General features: G+C 31.0%; 2 long non-coding RNA genes across 3 annotated transcripts; one reads left to right on the plus strand and one right to left on the minus strand.

Moving 5' to 3' along the window:
- Positions 1-10,790: 10,790 nt before the first annotated feature.
- LOC141678540 (uncharacterized) lies at positions 10,791-11,717 on the plus strand. The gene is made up of 2 exons (XR_012557783.1): positions 10,791-10,928; positions 11,043-11,717. It is a non-coding gene; the product is annotated as an uncharacterized LOC141678540 (long non-coding RNA).
- Positions 11,718-12,710: 993 nt separating this feature from the next.
- On the minus strand, positions 12,711-18,401 carry LOC141678546 (uncharacterized). 2 transcript variants are annotated; one of them, XR_012557793.1, is made up of 6 exons: positions 16,062-18,401; positions 15,916-15,963; positions 15,694-15,789; positions 14,581-15,608; positions 14,419-14,481; positions 12,711-12,932 (listed from the first exon to the last, which is right to left on the minus strand). It is a non-coding gene; the product is annotated as an uncharacterized LOC141678546 (long non-coding RNA). The 2 variants fall into 2 exon arrangements; XR_012557788.1 differs by having other exon boundaries at positions 14,581-15,789.
- Positions 18,402-20,221: the final 1,820 nt, after the last annotated feature.

The raw sequence follows: 20,221 nt of genomic DNA on the forward strand, positions 1-20,221 counted from the left end.
TCTCAAATCTGATACAAGCCTTACGGATCTCAAAAAATATCATATTAATCCTTTTCAGAGCGGACGAAACTAGCAACAAAAGACAAAATAACATCATAACATAAAATACTAACATCCCAAAAAGATGGGCACGACTAACAACCTTCATAACAAGGTACTCGACAAGATCTCACCCGAAAAGAATTAGATCTTGGTTTTATTGAGAAAATGATAGATAAATAAAGAGGATATGGGAGAGCGAAGGAGGACTTGATCGATTGATGGATGAAGGTTGAAAAATGGAGAAGTGGTGAATAGAACTCTAGTTTCGGGGGTCGACTCTCAAAACCTTAATCTTATTTTGGGTAAGAGTGTTATGTGTGATCGCAAATACTTAATTTCCATCCGAATTTAGTCGGTTAATAAAAATGGTCGTAATTGAGGTCATAATTTCCATCCGAATTTAGTCGCCGTTAAAACTGATGATTATTGGACATTATACGATGAGATCCTATAAAAAAACATAAGCAACTGAAAATCAATTGATTTTGATCACATTTTTCTCTGATCCTTTAATTGGTTACGTGTCGGTTAGAACAATCATGGGGTGGTACTTATTGGTTATTTTCATAATTGGAATCAATTATGTTCAATTAATTATTTTTAATTGGAAATAAGAATCAAAATCAACAACCACGGGACAACGATATCTGTATCCGTCTCTATGATTAGTGTTTCTTGGGATTAAGTGATGTTTTCATTATTAAAGTGACTACTAACTTTCACTTAGGTCATCAAATCTAAAAATTTGTCAGTCAACTGATCATACTCGTAAAAAATTTCAATCAACTATCCGTTAGCGTCGTTAAGTTTTGAACGGAAAGTTGAATCACTTTCACGTCATGTGGCCGTTGTACCCGCCCGGATCATTTAAAACCCATAAATTAAAACCTATATTCTCTACTCTTCTTCAGTTTTATTTTTTTGCAATTAGGATTTTCCTTCTAATATGTCCACTTTCAAAAGTTCCACAGCCTTAAACCCTTCTGTGAACAATTCATTGGACTCGTATAGAAGCCATAAAAACAAATTTGATGTTGATTATAGATATGATAACATTAAATATAAGTATAATATTGTATCATCCCTTGACCAATAAGTTTAAAAAGAAAATATTCAAAATCCAGGTCAGAATTTTTTGGCTGCAAAAACCAACAATCATGTGACGACTGCATTTGAATCGGTCGCTATGACCACTGTTTTCTGCAGTAATACCTAAATTAGTCGGACTACGCTGAAAAACCAAGCTTTAGAAAATTGGATAACTCGTATTTTTCTAGTGAAAAAATAGTGGTTCACGAAAACAAATATTTATTATTTAAATTCGAAATGAAGATACGAACAAAGTTAAAATTCCAACAATATTTGAGAGTGCTATAAATTATGATTTGATATTTACTATTAGTTCCATCCAGTTCTACATTGAGCCCAGTCAAAATCCTTGTAAGCGTTGTAGATTTGAGCAGCCCATTAAACATAATAAATTAAAATAACCTAAGAAGAAAGACATGCAATACTGCCTGGCGCCTGCTACTTACAAAAAAAAAACAATCCCCAAATTAAAATAGTATTAATTAGGTCATCCTGTTTTTGGCATTTACAGGAATTAGTGTCTCATCTTTGATTCATCTTTTTTTACCGATATCATCAATATAAATTTATTAATTATATTGTTTGTTTAATTAGGTTGATTAGTTTATTATAATGTATGAAGCTCTCGTTTTGTTTATAAGTATATAATATGTAAATTTAGAATAAGTAGTTAATTGTGATTGCCAATACATAATTAAATTAAATATGTTAAGAATTTAAAATTGCTACATTTTTTTAATAATTTAGATATAGTGTTTGTGTTTGGAACAAGTGGTAGCCATTAGGTAAACAAAATTAATTTTAGCTCTTACTCCTCTTTAAAATCTAAATTTGATAGAAAGTAAAACCCATAAATTTTATAAGAAACATATATTTTTAGTTTTATGTGATGTTTAACAAAAAATTTTGATTCTACATGTACATGTACATGCTAGTTTACTAACATCCTTCCATAACAATTTTTTTTTAACTTCAGCCCCTGTAAATTTAGAATCTCGGGTCCGTCTAAATTTAGAATCCTAGGTCCGTCCCTGCCGGCTGCTTCTTGTTTATTGAAATAAAAAATATAACCAAGAGCCGAGAAAGATAAATGTGCACTCAAAAGTGCTATTTCTCGTCAAACAATCTGCAAGTCGAAGTCTAGGCTTCCAATGGATATAGGTCACAGTATTATATAAAGAATCTGCTTCTTGTTTTTTATTAGTCTTTTGATTTTAATGCACACTTCTTCCAATTATTTTGATCGCATAAATAAAATAATAAGTAACACAAGTTTTTGTGAAAAATATATATAGAAAAATTAATTTATAAAATAATAACATTTTAATTATGTGGTTAAAGAACTTACAAATGGCAAATGAGTACCGAAAAGTTAATCGAAATAAATAGAAAAAGGGCGTATCAAGATTCTCCATGTCCAAGTCCAACCCTAGTATAAGCGTGGTCCATTCACTTCCTTACGATTGTTTCAAATTCTGATTGGGCTTTCTGTAATTATTAATATAACTTCAGCCTGTCCAAATCTTGTTTGGACTGGACATTGTCTACAAGGCCTATATGTGGTAATATAAGGCAATTGTATTGGCCTATTGGCTAAAATATATGTTCTCTTTATTTCAAAGACTATAGAATTCCCATTCCTTATCATTGAATGATTTTATAATTTGCATCGTTTTAACTATTGTTTTTATAATTAAATATACTAGCTTACGGCACGTGCGATTCACGGGTCTTGATTAATATTTATATATTTTTATTTTTATTTTTATTTTGTATAATTTTATTAAATTTCGGTATAAATAATTAAATGCTAAATAATGATTATATAATTATAATTTTAAGTTAGATTCAAATAGTATAAATAGTATATGATTGATGAGATCTTATTCATGAAAACTTATATGTATCTTTTAATTAATTACTAGTTTGATTCTAATTTTAAAATGGAATTTGACGGGATTCGAACCTGATAACTTGTGGAGTGTATTTTTTTAATATTTGTATCTAACGGCTCTGATTATTTGATAAAAAGATCCGACGGTTAAGATGAAAAGGGATAACCAAAATGAGGGGTTAATCAAACTACAAATTATACTTCATTCCGATTATTATAATATAATATGGATTTAAACAATGCTCAACTTCTCAAAAAAAAATGCATGCCTTCATGCGGAAGACGGCGATCATTAGAAATTCACTTTCGCTAATTTTCGTATAATCTATCTAAAAGCACACATATTTTTTTTATACATAACATAGCTACCATGTATCTAACACATTGACATTAGTAACTTTTTAATTCTAATATTTGTATAATGTATCAAAAGCCTACATAATTTTTTTTTTACATTGTATATCTGCGACATAGGTAGTTTTGTGGTAATGTATAATACAGTATAACATTTCGTATCAAGTTTAAAAAAATAAACACAATTACAAAATTAAGTACAAAATATTAGAAAACTAAAATATTAGTTTTACATACATATATACAGAGAGAGAGTTGAGTTGAGTCCTTATTTTTCGTGGAGTCCTGGAGTCCGCTTACTTAAGGCAATTAAAATATTATGTAAAATATTGTAGAACATATTATTTTATGAAAAATCTTGCATAACATCACTATTTTAATGAAAATTATGCAAAACACATACAATTTATGAGTAGAAAATTGCAAAATATATTATTATACAAAACATATTTAGTTTGTAGAATATATATTTTTACATTACAGAACATACATGTTGTACTCATAAAAAATATGAGATTTGCAAGATTTTCATTTAAATAGTGATATTTATATAAAATGATAGGCAAAATAATATGTTCTGCAATATTTTACGTAATATTTTAATTGCATAACATAAATGGACTCCAGGACTTCACAAAAAATAGGGACTCAATAGAATTATATATATAATATATATAGGCTTTTACTCAGTGAAGAACCATATTACATGGAGAACCGTATAGAACTATTGTTTTTATTATAGAATCTCATCACAAATTGTAAAATTTTATTTTTAAAAATATAAAATTCGATGCTAATCTAGAATAATAAATATAATAAAAAATTTAACAATTAAAATTTGATAAAATTACTTGATTTTAAATTTGATTCTACAGTGGAATAATTTTTAATAAGTGTGATTCTATTATGATTCTACTATAGAACCGATTTAAACTTTTTTAATAATTTCAATGATTTTTTAAATAAAAATTTGTCAAACTTCGATTTTTTAACTTGATAATTAAAATTTATAACTATATATGATGAAAAATAAAATATAATATATATTTGATATTCTCCACCATTCCTAATATAAAAAGGTACTTCATGAAGTGGTACCCTATATATATAATTCAACAAATATGTGGCAAGTGCACTCAAGTACTTCCGAGAGGAAAGTACATTTACAAGATTTATGAAGTTACATAAATTACCTTTAATTTAAAAGCCAAAAAAAAAGTAGTAAAAAAATATTCCGACATAAATTAAATTAGGAGGGCAATGTGTTGCATGTATAGTTGATATCATATGCAAAATATGACCAAATGAGTAGAATTTCCACTTGGACCACTCTATACAATATACATCCATCCAACTTCAACACTTTAATGGATGTATAAGTGATGGATGTATAAGTGTAGTCCCATCTTATTGTCAAATTTTGTGGACAAAAATATTGAACTCAAATAATTAATTATTCTCATTTACTGAATTATTTTGAAGTAGGGCAGCTTTCTTATAGTTTTCACCTAAAAGACATAGGATTCTTAGTTGATTCTTTGGATTTTAGAATCAATGTGAGATATGATCTCATGTGATAACTGTCATCTATGGACTAAGAGATGATTATTATCAGGTGTTATTTGATATATGATATAGAGGTTGTTTGAGGTGGTTTTAAGCTGTGATATTTGACTCACAAACCTAATTTTTAGGTTGAATAATGGATTTCAGGCGCTCATTTTTCGGAATGTAAATTATTTTTTTATAATAAATTATGAGAATATAAAATTTGTCAATAATTTGAACTTGAGTGTTCTATAGTCTAAATTCTAACATTATATTGAATAACCAGGAGAGTTTATCTAAAATTTTAAATTGTTAGATAAATGTGGGAATGGATCATATATACTATACTGAATAGTAACTTAAGTTTTTTTAATAAATTTATTTATCTCTATAAATAAATATAGAAATTGGTTTTTAAAGAGGGCAGCTCAACATGTGTTTAGATCATGAGGTGGGGGGTGGTATTGCTAGACTGCTAGTTGACACAATCATAAGCTAGTAGTTAAACTGTACATGTTAGTACACTTTTATTTTATTTGACATTATAAAAATAATAAAAATTATATATTCATAATAAAATCTATTTTTATTTAATATTTTCTCAAGGGAACTGAAATTAAAGGTAGCCAGTTCAAGTGGGATTTTAGCAACTTAAATGTATAATGTAATGTTTTTGTGTGTATCCCATGTTACTAGTCACATGTTCATGTTTGTTATAATATATCAACATAATTATTATTATAGTTAGAACAGTATCTATGCAAAGATTGCAATTTACATAATCAAGAAAAAGATTACTAATCTCAACTGTTTATCTTTTGGGTAAAATAAAATTTTATTTATTTTTTATATAAGAATTTGCAGTTGTAAACAAGTCTTGAAGTCATGGTTTTGCATGGCTGGTGAAAAGGGAGCAGTGAGAACCTTTCACAGATATAAACAATTAGGAGATAATAACATCATTAATGAAGACATGTCAGTTACCAAAACATTGAAAACAACCATTATATAAAGCTAATTAAAGTAGTTGCAAGTTGGTATGTCTATTGTTTACTAACTGCAAGTTGATGTTTATACAGTAGTTTGTTACTATTACTAATTCTCATGTTTTTTTGTTAAGTTATTATTCCCTCCGTCTCACTGTATTTTTTATCGGACCACATATTTTAAAATTCCCGTAAAATATAATTTTTTAAATTATTTTAAATATTATTTTAAATAAGAATAAAATAATTATCTTTTATACAGAAAAAAATTATAAAAATAAATTGTTAAATTATACTCACTCCGTCCCAATTTATCTGTCTTGTTTGATTTTGATAGTCAAACTAACTCAACTTTTTTTTTTATCATAGGTAACCCGCAACCGCTACCTTCGGGTGCGCACTGGGTAAACCCTACGGGCTCACGCAATAGCCTGCAAATCACGTGAACCAAGGTAAACCGCATTTAAGCGACAAACTCTGACTCAGGAGGCATAATTCTCCTCCCGTGGGATTCGAACCTGTGACCAAGTGGATAGTTATCCCCTCTTTAACCAACTAAGGCAACCCTTGCGGGAAAATTGACTCAACTTTGACCATAAATAAAAACTCATTCTTTCATTTTTTTGAAAAATTAAAAAACACATATAAAAGTAGATTAAACATACTTTCTAATGATATAAATTTTATAAGTATTTTCGATATTATACTATATGAAATTTTCGGTAAAATTTGGGTCAATTCGACCGTAAAAAGTCAAACAAGACAGATAAATTGGAACGGAGGGAGTACTTTATAATAGTCTTACAATACGTGTCAAGCACGAGTAAAAAGAGAATCACAATAATTCTGATTCTCGATTCTCGAACGAGAATTGGAATCCTGAATTTTGAATGCGAAACTGCTTTCCGAATCTGGTTTGAATCTCAAATAAAAATCATTTTTCACCCAATCATATTCGAAATGTTTTACAAAAAATTCGAAATAAACACTTAAATCGATTTTTCGATCCCCATACGGAAAAGTTTTATAAAATTTCAGGACCAGAAAATCTAATTGATTTTCGAGTATTATATAATGGCCTAAAATCAGGAGCGAATCTGCAACTTGCAAAAAACTGGAACATGTTGGATGCAATGTTTATTACAGATTTACGGATCAAGATAAATCAACCTCGACAAAGAATTATCCTCACAAACTCACACATAGATATGTGTGTATTATAAACGATTATCCACTTGATGATGATGAGGAGGTAAAAAGGCAAGAGACACAGAAATCAATTGTTGATAGACCATGCATCACAGTCTGACCCTCATGTGAAAGTGAGATCGACCAATCATAACAATTATAATATTATGTTCTATTCATTTTTCGCATGACTCTTTTAGACTCCCTCCCTCCGTCCTAAAAACGTTTCATGTACACGTTTGCCAATGTACACTTTTAATTATTAATATCTTTAATTTCATATTAATTTTAAATATTGAAACTTAGTTGTATTAAAATACTCATAAGTACAGATCCAACAAGATAACTCATGAATATGTTTGACCTTATAAATTAAACGTAAATTAGTAGTTAATCGCTTAATATGAACAATACAAAAAAATCAATATAGAAAATGCATTATGGGACAGAGGGGGTATTATTTCATTCAGATTTATTCGACCGCGGAGGAAAGTTCGATATGTATTTTAATATTTTTGTAAAATATAGTTATACATATATTATTTACCTTTTTAAATAAAAATTTAATAACTAAAATTAAATAAAAAGAATCAAATATTAAAAATAAATTACAGAATATATTTTTTATTTATCTTGAAAAGAGTGTCGATTATTAAAAAACAAATTAAATAGTACTGAGGGAGTGAGTATAAACATCCGCTTTTAATTTTGGAAAATGTTAAATGCAGAACAAATGAGTTATGAAAAAACTAAATTGCCCTTCCTGAATATACGTTAACAATTTTAGGAAAGTTTAATACAAAGATAATATAGTCTTTTAACAATATATTTGCTCTTAAAATTGAAAAACGGTTTTGAATTTAACATTTTTCTTAATTTTTCAATCAATTTTTTATTTTAAGACCGACAAAAGCATATACTGATGCACTATGTCTATCATAACAAAAGTGTACTTTACTGGAAAGAGAGATAGAGATTAATTTTTTAATTCATTAATTAACAGATTAGGAAGAGGGGAAGCACCTCGTAATTACAATTAAAATAATTAATAATATTAGACAATGTAATGGAGTGTGCTTTAATTTAATTATATAAAGTTGTGATGTTTGTCTGCCATGAATAATCTTACCGCAATACTACGTCTTATGGCTAATTCTTGTGTGCTAACACTTGTTTACTTCTTAAGCATGATTAATTAATTGATAGTATTTCTTATATAAATAGGCAGATGACTTCATGCTTATGGTTTCTAGTTTGACCCCATTTTCAACTGTTTATATAATTTTCGACCGATTATGAATTCAAATCTTGATCTACCTTAAAATAACGAGAAATGTTAGGTTCTCCAAAAATTCAAATCTTGATCATACAAGTGCAGTAAGTGAAAGATGATATGTAGATTATATAGTTTTGATTGAGATAATTAAAGAGGGGGACATTAGGGGAGGCAATGCCACATTATATTGAATAGACATATATACTTCCCCTCCCATTGCTTCTGCCAATTTTGCTTTCTATATCCGCATGTGAAATTGCACATGTTCAAAGTCAGCTCTGTTCACTCCCCCAACTATTTATCTCCTTTTTTTTACCTTTTTTTATTCTATTTTATATGTTTTTGCAAGTGTCATGTTTAAGTCACTTATAATAAGTGGTTAACTATAAACATACATTAGTAGTTAATTAATTAGGTCATGGAGACTTGACCAGAAGTAGTTTTCAAAATATTCTTCTTGTACCATCATTTCACATTCATGCATCTTCCAAACAAATTTGAGAAGTAAATAATAATTAACACAAAAACTTTCTTTAATATGCAAATATTAATTGTAACAGTAACAACCCGCATTTTATCAGATTGATTATACTATTTTGAGTCGTTATTAAATAATTAACACTAAATTTTCTATAATCTGCTGATATTAACTGTAACAGCCCGCATTTTATCAGACCGTTATATATGTATTTCGAATTCGTATCAAAGCATATTTTCCCAAATAACCGAACCTTCCGGACTCCAAGTAGCAGGAAGATGAAACAAAGATGTACGTTCGTATTTTGTTTTTCTCGACACCCACTTGGCCACTATGAAAGTTGAAATCAAGCAAAAAGACCATCAAAAAGGTCTATTGTGTTTGTGTGCCTTTTATGAGATTGTGTGGCTGTGAATCTTCTGGTTTTCTTTGTTGACATTTAGGTTCTTTCGCTGTGTGAGTAGGTTTGATCGGTAACACAAAAGCAAGAGGAAATGAAACTGAATTAAATTTGAATCGGAATGCTCTTGAGATAACCCTACACGAAAAACGGTTAAATAGAATCAACTATAATTAGTCGGTTCATTGAAATCGATTACTCAAATTAGACCGTTGTTGAATTTGATCGCCTGCATTCGAATCTATAATTTCGATACAAATCGATCATAACTTATCGACAAAAACGTATTTTTCACTAGTGCGGTTAGAATGAAGAAAATGTAGATACAATTTATTCAAATTTCAATGAAGTACCATCAAAGAAAAATTCCGCATTACAACCAATACAATTCAACCAAACCAATACGTGAGAATTTTCATTTTTAACCGAATTCAAATACAATGACTGAAAAAACTATTTTAAAAAATGCGAAAGTATAGAATCTGACAAGAACCTTGTACGATCTTAAACGGTATCAGTAAGATATGTAAATATTATAAGCATGGAAGAGGAATTGGTCAAGAATTTGTATTCGAGAAACGAATTCGTGTTACGTACCTTCTATACCTAACTAAATCACTAATATATTGTTACTCGCAGGTTGGGTGTACTTTATTTTAATTAGTGTATCTCCTAAAACAACTTAAACGGTATATTTAGCTCCATTTAAAAAAACAATTGCAAGAGATGACAAGGCAAGTTTAAAGTGTTTAACTATAAGAACTGTTGACGTCCTCCACGATTAAGGAGATGAACAAAAATAAAGAGAAATTCACGTGTTAGGGTCGCTCCATGTGCATTGGGGCAGCCCAATTGGGTAGCCAAGAAAGAACATAGGGGTCATTTCGATAATGAGATTTGAAGCACGTTAACGAAAACGAGAATGAGACTTTAAAACAAAAATGTTTAGAATTTCATTACAATTTCAATTTGAGATTCAAATCTTATGATCAAAACATCTCAATAGTATTAGTATATGTTGATATATATGTATATCTTCCAAATATGTAAACAGATTTAATGCAAAACCCGAACTTGGATGTGCCTACATACATTCGATGTTTCTGCTAAGACTTGAACCTCAGTTTCTTAGCCCGAACTTGGATGTGCCTACATACATTCGATGTTTCTGCTAAGACTCGAACCTCAATTTCTTAGAAGGGGTTCCAACTCCAAGGGCATATAATGCTAGGGGCCGTAATTATTTATTTACGGTGGTAATTGTTGGGTTAAAGTGTAGATAACAAAAAGAACCATAACCCATAAAAGCTCATCTCACGGATCTTGCCTTCCTTCTGACCCAAACACATGCCACAACATTTTCTGTCTACCCCTCCACTTTTTTATTCTTCTATCAAATTTCACAAGTGAGGCTGTGTATATATAAAGCTAGGCTGTACTTTGAGGAACTAAGGAAGCATAACCAATCCTTATTTTTAGAAGCACGTACTTTCTATAATCTACTGCCAAAAGAATGACTTCTTCTCCTTCCAATACCTCTTGGGTAAGAACAATCAAATCTCCATTTCGAAAAGCTCGTACCTTTTTCAATAATAATCACAGCCACCACGGCTCCGCTGCTGCTGCTGCCACAACCAGAGCTCATAGACGCAACAAGTCCCGCCACCCTGAAGGTATAATACAATACAATATATAAATGTTACACTATTATACGAGTATGTGCATATGCAATTATGTAAATACGAGTTTATAGCCATGTATTGAACAATTAAGTGGTGGTGGTGCAGGGCATGAGGATGATGATAAGAAGATGAGAGACCTTCAACTTGAAGGAGAAGTTATGGCATGCACTTATGAGGATGTTCAAGTCATGTGGTCCATTCTAGATAAATCCAACAATAAGCCAAGATCTTCACTCTGCAATGTCAATTCTTGATCCATCTACTACCAAAAAACATCAACTCAAAGAATAATCTCCTACCTTGCAACTTTCCGTATTCGATAAAATTACAAAGCTTAGATTCTTTTCATAATTCAAGAACCCTGGCATTTACCCAATAGTATCTATAGCAATTAGGTTATCACTATATCATATAACAAAAAAAGAAAAAAAAGAGCTAGTTTAGTTTAGACTTTATATACCCATCATACTTGGCTTTGAATACCTTTCTTCTGCTGTTGAAAATCTCGAGCAAGTGGTGGTGACAGAGAGATAAACTTCACCACCGCAACATGGACTACCCAAGAAGAAAGAAAACCTTCAAACAAGAGAAGGCCAAGAAGGAATGATGAGGAGGGTGTACAATTATCAAAGCTTAATGATCATCTTATCCCTAGTGCTTTGTAAATTTCTCTATATTCTGATAATTGTCAGTCTCCTACCTATCGGAATCCACATGATCAGTTAAAGAATCATGGTGAGATTTTTCACTTTATTAATGGATTGCTTTCTTTATCTTCTCGCACGCCATTCTTGACTTGAATAATCAGTAAGTATCACTGGTGTGCTGATCAGTAATCTAGAAATCAATATAAGAGATTATGACAGAAACTGGATCCACCTAAACGCATAGGGAATATATGATCCCGTAAAATTTCTATTCATCCTCCCCTAGAAACTGGGTATCAAACTGAGCGAACTAATACGGTACTGCAAAAAATTAATTCATATTAAATTTGTTAACAGAAGGAGATCAGGAAGAGCACCATGCAGTATGAAGGTATAGTCAAATAGAGCAGTAAACATTCCAACTGGAAATTTTGATGCCCACATCTTCACTTTATCTTTTGTTAGATAATTCTAGTAGCAGCAACTGTTGGGCAATAATGTCTGAACCTTTAGGGTGGAAAATTTAAGAGGCTGTGAAGTTAAATTTACCTAGTCATCCTAAAAGGTAACCCTCTAAAACAATTTCTGATGTGTAAGGGTTTATGTTAGGATGGATAAGGTCCCACACCAAGGTGAGGATAAGGTGATCCTCAATCTATGGAATCCAGCATAAGATTTCTGAAAAGTTTTCATAAGCTTTGTCTTTTCCATGACAACTACTTTTGTTTTATTTGTTTATATTCAATGTTCTAATTTTCTTCTTAGCTGTTTTGCTTGAAGATTGTTGTACAAATCTTTCCCTCCTTCAGCAAACAAACATTATATCACAAGCACTCTCTCTTTCTTACCTATATCTGTACAAACACACGGATTCTTGACCTTGACTCTGAAAAAATTGGAAGCCATGTATGGGTACAAGACCCTTGACTCCGCAATATTGGATCCATTTATGGGAACAAGAGCCCAGCTATATGACAAGACCGTTTAGCAAATAACTTAAGCAGTCAAAAAACAATTGACTAAACTCCTATTCGTAATTCTACTTATCGGCTGATTAATCATGTAGATTTGAGGGGTCAACAAAGTCGTAAAATAGAAGCGCTTATGCAGATAATGAAATAGCACATAATGAAACAGAGATATTATTAACACAATTACAGCTTAAATAGAAAGAGTACTGATCTGAATTAACTAGGACTGAGCTTAATTGGCAGTCCAGACATTAGACAATTTTTGTACAGTAACTATCACTTCATTATTCCTCTCTTCTCTTGCTTCAAGTGCGCCCACTCCCTCAATTGATAGAATGTCGACAATGGGTTCATACGCATCCCATTCCTTTCTCTTCCTGAAAAGAAAATGTAGGCCTAATGACTTTTCAGTTTCTTAAAACTACAAGGAACCTGAGGACGCCGTTAATAACTGCGTTTATTTATAAGTGTGAATTTTCTATTCAATATTACTATAAATTTTCTCCAACTTAGCTTTACCCTGTAAGATTGTAATCCCAATCAATTTGATTAAAGCAAATCAAATTGGATAAATGCTAAGTGTTGATTTTGAAAGTTTAATAGGTCATATGTGAAGTAATGAATGATCAAAAGTGAAGAGAAACAATCATAGAGTAGCAAGATGCAGAACATCAAGACCCTCACAAAATGATCAAGGCCCAGGGTTTAACTTAAACAGATTGGCAAGGCCCTGATGGCCGATGTGAAGGATCAGGGACCCTTCATCCTAGACAACACATGTAAAGCTAAACGACAAGGCTCCTGTCAGGGTCCTGATTTTGGTGCTCAGGGTCCTGCCATGACAGGATTACTATTTTGTATTCTTTCCTGTTTAACATCTTTAGCTTTCTTTTAACAAACCAAAAACCCACCTTATAAAAACTTCGATTGATGTCTTTATGTAATTTGATTAATTAGAGTGGATGAAAATGACTTATTAGCAGATCTATCGATCACTTTAAACTGACATGTACATGATACATCCCACATACTTCTCTCAATTAAAAGAACTAATATACTACTATTTTATGGAGGTTTCAAAGTTGTCATATACCATTGCTATTCTGCTAATCTTTACATGTAATATGGTGATTTCAGATACTAGGGTTTTGTGAATTGTCAGACTAAAAATTTTGCAGGTACTGAGCACCCATTTAGTATTCAGTGACAGTAACCGAGTAGCATTGTTATTATAAATTATCATCCATCCGTAGTTAGTAGTTTCTGGTTTAGAGTATGGATTGTTTAATTGGCTAATGTTAATATTTGGTTTTGCTTTTCTAGTAACACATTTCTAGCACAATCATATACTTCATATGTCCTAAGTGCCGTGCAGGATACTAGTACCTGTTAGTTTATGCTTAAAGGATAACTTGTATAGTCATGCTTGTATACGGATTTGTTGTGACTTTATGAATTTTGTGGGTCATGTTACCTAGAAGTTTAAGAGAGTCATCGCACAGACTGAGTTCAATCAAGTTTTCCACGTACAATATAGCGAGGATATATTTTAGTTTTGATATTAGTTATGGTCCAAATTTGGACCCTCTATCTATTTTTATTAGAAGAGTTTAGGCAACATACAATAGAAGATTTCACACTCTACGTACAACTATAGTAATCACAATCATAATTATGATAGATTTTCCTGAGTAAAGCCTTTGGGCAGGGTAATGACCAACAAATGATTTTGGACAATTTCTATTAAACTCCGCTAACTTTTTAATTTCAGATTGCTGAGCATGATACAATACTAGTCTACAAGAACATTAAAGTTTAATGATGGTCACGAATGGCACATTGGAACAAGAACAGCAGTCTTACCGAATAACACTAGGTCTGAAACCATGTAACTTCATCAAAATCAATCCAGTGCCATCAGCCTTACTGAAACGAGGATAAAGAAGAATTTTTACTTTTCAAAAATCATATTTAAGCGTCTTTTTTAGAAGTACATAAACTCAGTAGTCAATACATGATACAGACCTGGGTAGAGAATGCTCGAACCCTCTGCTACCCCTTTTACGTATTCTACTTTACCTTGCTGAGGATACATTTTAAACTGCAATCTAATAGCGAGTATTAAAAAAATAGTTAGATACACCTTTTTTTATCATGTTCCACTTTTACCTAAGCAACTCTAATAACTATTAACTAGCTAAAATTCATTAATTTCTGTCCTCATACAGCTGTTCCCTAATTGCAAAGGCTATTGCCGGCTGCAAAAAGAACACTTTAGTCAAGTGTCACTGGCATTAAGTACCTAAGTTGAAATCTGAGGAAAGGGGAGAAGAGTATTAGGAATCTAGAACATTGCCAGCTGTAAATATATCCTTAAGACAAAACTTGGAGATAAAGTGACGATATACGCAGAATAAGAACAAAGACGACAAGATTTAACACAAACTTGTAATAAGCATGGGCGCCTGATGCAAGCATATGCATGAGGAACAGAAGAATAATAAATTGACATAAACAAGGAGTTGACGGCGAGGAAGGATGGCGTGTTTCACGTCTTTTAAGTAGAATTAATAATGGAACATAAGACAAGGAAATATAATTTAACACATAAACAAATATCACTTCTTTATATAATTTGTGCATCTCCTTATAAGATTCAAAGAGATATAGAATGCTTGTAACAGAGAAGAAAATCCCTGGAAAACTTATGCTAACACTGTACGACAGAAAGTAAATCTTGAATATTAGTATAGGTTTTAACTTAACATAATTGAACTGACAGTTTAAAAGTTCTTACGGAAGATGCAAAATATAGATCACTGAAGTATATATAATGTTTTCATTCAGACCATTTGCTAAAGATGTAAAAAGAGAGTAAGCCTTGATTATGAAGAAATCTACACAGGATAATTAATACTTGTCCTAATTTGCTGAGAGATGAGCAGTAAAACTATCCTTTTTTAGTAAAAGTGCGTAGCAACAAGATACTCAAGCATGCATCCTCCAGGTAAGTTTCGGTGAATTAAATGCCAATATGTAGACCGACAGGACACCTGTAAATCAGAAACACATAACCTTTGCTCCTATCTAAGGCCCGAGCGAACACTAAGTAAAATGGCTATAACCAAATATACATACCACATTGAAGGAAAAAATCAAGTTAATAAGCTTAACCCCAATATTTGCAAAAGACTCGTGCATTTCTTCAGGGTCACTCTCGACGTTGTTCAAATCCTGAAAATTATAACATATCAATCTTTGTTGCAATTAATAGATGGATGTAATACAAAGCGAAACCAGAAACATAAGAGGCATCACCAATTACAGTATACAAAGACAATATAAAATAATTAAACTTACCCACAAGAACTAATCTGTTATTAACATATGATTCACTCGATGATCAATCTGCAGAATGAAGGGGAAAAGGAAGTGGTCGTCTGGTAATGATTTCGAATAGAAGAAGTCAGGCATAAGAAAGACATCATGTCAAAACCAATGCAAACCTTGATTGGAACAATCTTTTCCGCCAGTGACACACCTTGCCCTTCTTATGATAAAAAATCAGTCAGCTGCGACCGGAAATTTTAAATTCCGGTTGGCAGCACAATATATTTTACATAAATAAGTTAAAGAAAATGTAACAAAGGATGTAGCTCACATAGTACTTTTGTCATATAACAGTACTGCGCATTCAAACATTCAGGTCTTGTTTGGTTAGTGATAGAAGAATTGCGTGAAAGAGGTAAATTCTAGGAACTTACTGTGCAATTACACTTTCCAAGAATGAAAAAGTGTTTTGTTAACAATAACCATACGAAGAAGTTCTATAGAACGAAAAAAAATCTCAAATTATTTAACAGAAGTTCATACTTTTCATAAGTTATCTTTTTGACTAAGAAGTAATAACAGTTAACTTTTTTCATATACATCAGAAGTGCATATGTATGAGCTAGAACCTGACCTTCACATAATCTACACTAAACTGGTAGAATGACAAATTAAAGGGTGATGTTTAAAAATACCCATTTTTGGGGTGCAATGGCTGAAAATACTCATTTTCAAAACACATGGCTGAAAATACCGTTTTGGATACGCATTTTGTAATTGGGTAAGTGTAATACGCATTTGAAAATTGGGTATCTAAGAAAATTACTAAAGATACGCATTTGTAGTTTGGGTATTACCATTGAGATACGCATTTGCCAAATGCGTATCTTAAAAAAAATAAAAAAAATAAATTGGATACCCATTTGACAAATGCTTATCTAGTACAAAACACGATACCCAAATGAAAAATGCGTATCCAAAACGGTATTTTCAGCCATCCACTTCCAGAATGGGTATTTTCAGCCATTTGCACCAAAAAATTGTTATTTTTAACATTCTTTCCAAATTAAACAGGTATGCGGTATGCTAATACATTCCAAATCCAGTTGATAATAATTATATAGAAGAAATTTGTAAACCTGTATCTAGTATTTCTCAAAAAGACAAGTCATATAAGATGTGGAACACAACTTCTAATAAGACCACATCACTTATTTGTTTAAATGCTTTTTGGTAGGTTACAATGTTTTTCAAAAGTATAAAGAGGGTGAGGATTCAAACGACCGGAACCATGATCTTGTCATGCGGAAAAGGGAGTGGGGGATGACTGATGAGCCCTCCTAAATCCTCATATCAGTTCATTCTAATTACTTTAGGCCACAAAACCGAGAAACAATCAAACTTAAAATAGAGCAGTAGAAGAAACATTAAATGTTTTACCATCGACTATCATTACCCTCATCAGGCTGCATGCAACATTAACTTACAAGTTACAATGCATACCCGATTTTAATTTGATACATACATGATACAACAGTATGATGAGTAATTTGACACATAAATACATAGTTTCACAAAACTATGAAAACAACAAAAATAGACTTTCATAAAGATTATCTATGTATTAGACCACTAATTAAAACAAATCATAAATTCCTTCCCATGTAGGCGATAGTAATTTGCTATTTGCCCCATACATTCAGCCACTAATATCTCGTAATTGTAGAACCATACTAGCCACTACGACATGTTTTGCATTTCCGATTCGTTGGCCGAATTAATATAATTACTTATGTTAAAATAACAACAGCATCATCCAAAACCATACAGAGAAGTAAGAGCAAATGTTGGCAACATGAACACTGATGAAAAATTAAATCTTTTAATTTCTTTAATCAAATCTTGAACTGTACGAAGTTTAAACATCTACATAATAACAATAGTAGCATACAATGACCTAATCAAAAAGTAAAATTTAGTGGAATAACACAGTAGTTAGAATAATATAGTAAACATACAAAAGATCAAAAATGTAGAGAGTGAGAGGGGGGAGAGGGAGAGGGAAAGGGAGAGAGAGAGAGAGAGGGGGGGGGGAGGGAGGGAGAGGGAGAGAGAGCGAGAGAGAGGGAGAGAGAGAGCGAGAGAGAGGGAGGGAGGGAGGGAGGGAGGGAGGGAGAGAGAGAGAGAGAGAGAGAGAGAGAGAGAGAGAGAGCGCGCAGAAGGGTTCCAAGTAAAACCATCACTGAATGTGTGGGCCATCAGTTTCAATATCAAGACGAATTGGAACAAGATTATCAGCAGTTGGGCTCCAAAATCAAAATACCCACAAATTATATACTATCGTGAAATCATACATTAAGCTTTAAAAAATTATAGACAAAGACATACATACAAAGAGTGGAGAGAGAATGAGGAGTCGCTACATTATGAACTTAACTGAGTTTGGTTTTTTTAAGCACGCCATGTTACATGCGATTTCATCGTTGCTCCGGTGGCTTGTGAAACATGGAAATGAAAAGAAAACCCGACCGAGCAAAATGGACAAAAGCCGGTCAGAATTAAATTAATCCGAAACTGAAAAATAAAAAATGAAAGGAATTGGGATTTGGGAAAAAAAATAAACCGAACTCAACCAAACAAGTAATTAATACTTCATTTGCCTCATTGAATTCTATATATTAATTTTTGACATCCTTTTCGATGCTCGTTTAAAGCATAGCTTCATAATATTTTTTTAAATTTTTTTTTCTGAATAAAAGTTTTATGTTTAAACTTTTATTTCAAATAATTTAAAAAAATATTATGAAACCGTACTTTATAGAAACCTTGAAATACGTGCAAATAGTGAACGTATAGAACCTACCGGGATGGAGGTAGTATAAATTAGGATATAAAACTGCGTTACGCGCGGCACGTGAATTATTTAAAAATTATATATTGTTTAGGTATTTATTTGGATCATGAATTTTAACCGTGAATAAAAATAAGATTTCAATAAATATGTATTATATTTATCTACCATTTACCATTAACCGAGTTGAAATCATTTGATACGAACTATTTTTAAGATTAAATATTAATTTTATTAATGTGATTACAGTTTAAGTTCAAGTACGAGCTGCCTCATTCTATATTTTAGTTTGCTAAAAATAGTTGTAACTAACAAAATCGACTTTGATCGCTATAAATGCGAGTTAGAGCCATAAATGTAACATTTAACTATATTATGACAAAAAATATAATATGTATTAAATATTTTAGATTGTTCATTTTTTATCAAAATTAAAAAAAATAATCTAAATTATTTTCATACACAAAAAGAAATTACCAACTACAGTAGAACCTCGATAAATGAATGTTCGATAAATGAATAACATCGTCTAATGAATAAATTTCTTCGGTCACAACTTGGTCCAATGGGCTTAACGAATAATTTCGCTTAATGCATTAACGAATAAATACAAATGAAGTCTTTATAGGCCCTATGTAAATATAAATGAATAATCATTATATTTCAAATAATATATTTTTATTTATATAATATATCATGAATACATTTCATTCAATGACTAATTTTCAAACACATTAATAAGTTATATTTTTTCGAAAAATGCTTCCAAAGTTGATTGTTTCTTTCCTCCATTAAAATTCATCTGATCCTTGATTTTGTGTAAAACATGCACCACTTCTGGAATATTTTGATCATGTTGCAGCAGGTAATTTTTTATAGTGACAATAACTTGAAAAACTTCTCTTGAGAATACTTGTGGTATAGTGATGCTATCATCGGGTTTGGGATCATTTGCCACATAATTTAGTACAGTTTCAATGATTTCTTCGTCCGTAGGAGAATCCATAACCGCATTATTCTCTTCAGGATAGTTCAGAAGATGTTCAACATTCATCTAAAGAATTATTATTCATTTATCGATAAATAAATATTATATTCATTAATCGATAAATAAGTAATCTCGCCAATTGAATATTTTTTTGGTCGCAAAGGTATTCATTTATCGAGGTTCTACTGTATATATACAAATTAATATATTATTATTTATATTCTAACTTGCCCTCATGTTGCACATTTTATAAAATTTGTATTTAAATTACTAAAAATAATAAAAAAATACTTTTATCATTTAAAAATAATTTTATAACTATATTAATAGTTTTTAAAAAAATTGTGACAATTTACATGAGTAATTAGTTGAAAAAATGCTATTATTTTACATTTTAAATTTTAATAATCGCAAAAAATAACAATTAACAAGTGAACGTGTTTCTTTCAAACAAAAATTATAAATTTTAAATATAATTAAAAAAAATAAAAGTCGGC

The sequence above is a fragment of the Apium graveolens genome, chromosome 1 (genome assembly GCF_009905375.1).
Source record: "Apium graveolens cultivar Ventura chromosome 1, ASM990537v1, whole genome shotgun sequence".
Lineage (NCBI taxonomy): Eukaryota > Viridiplantae > Streptophyta > Magnoliopsida > Apiales > Apiaceae > Apium > Apium graveolens.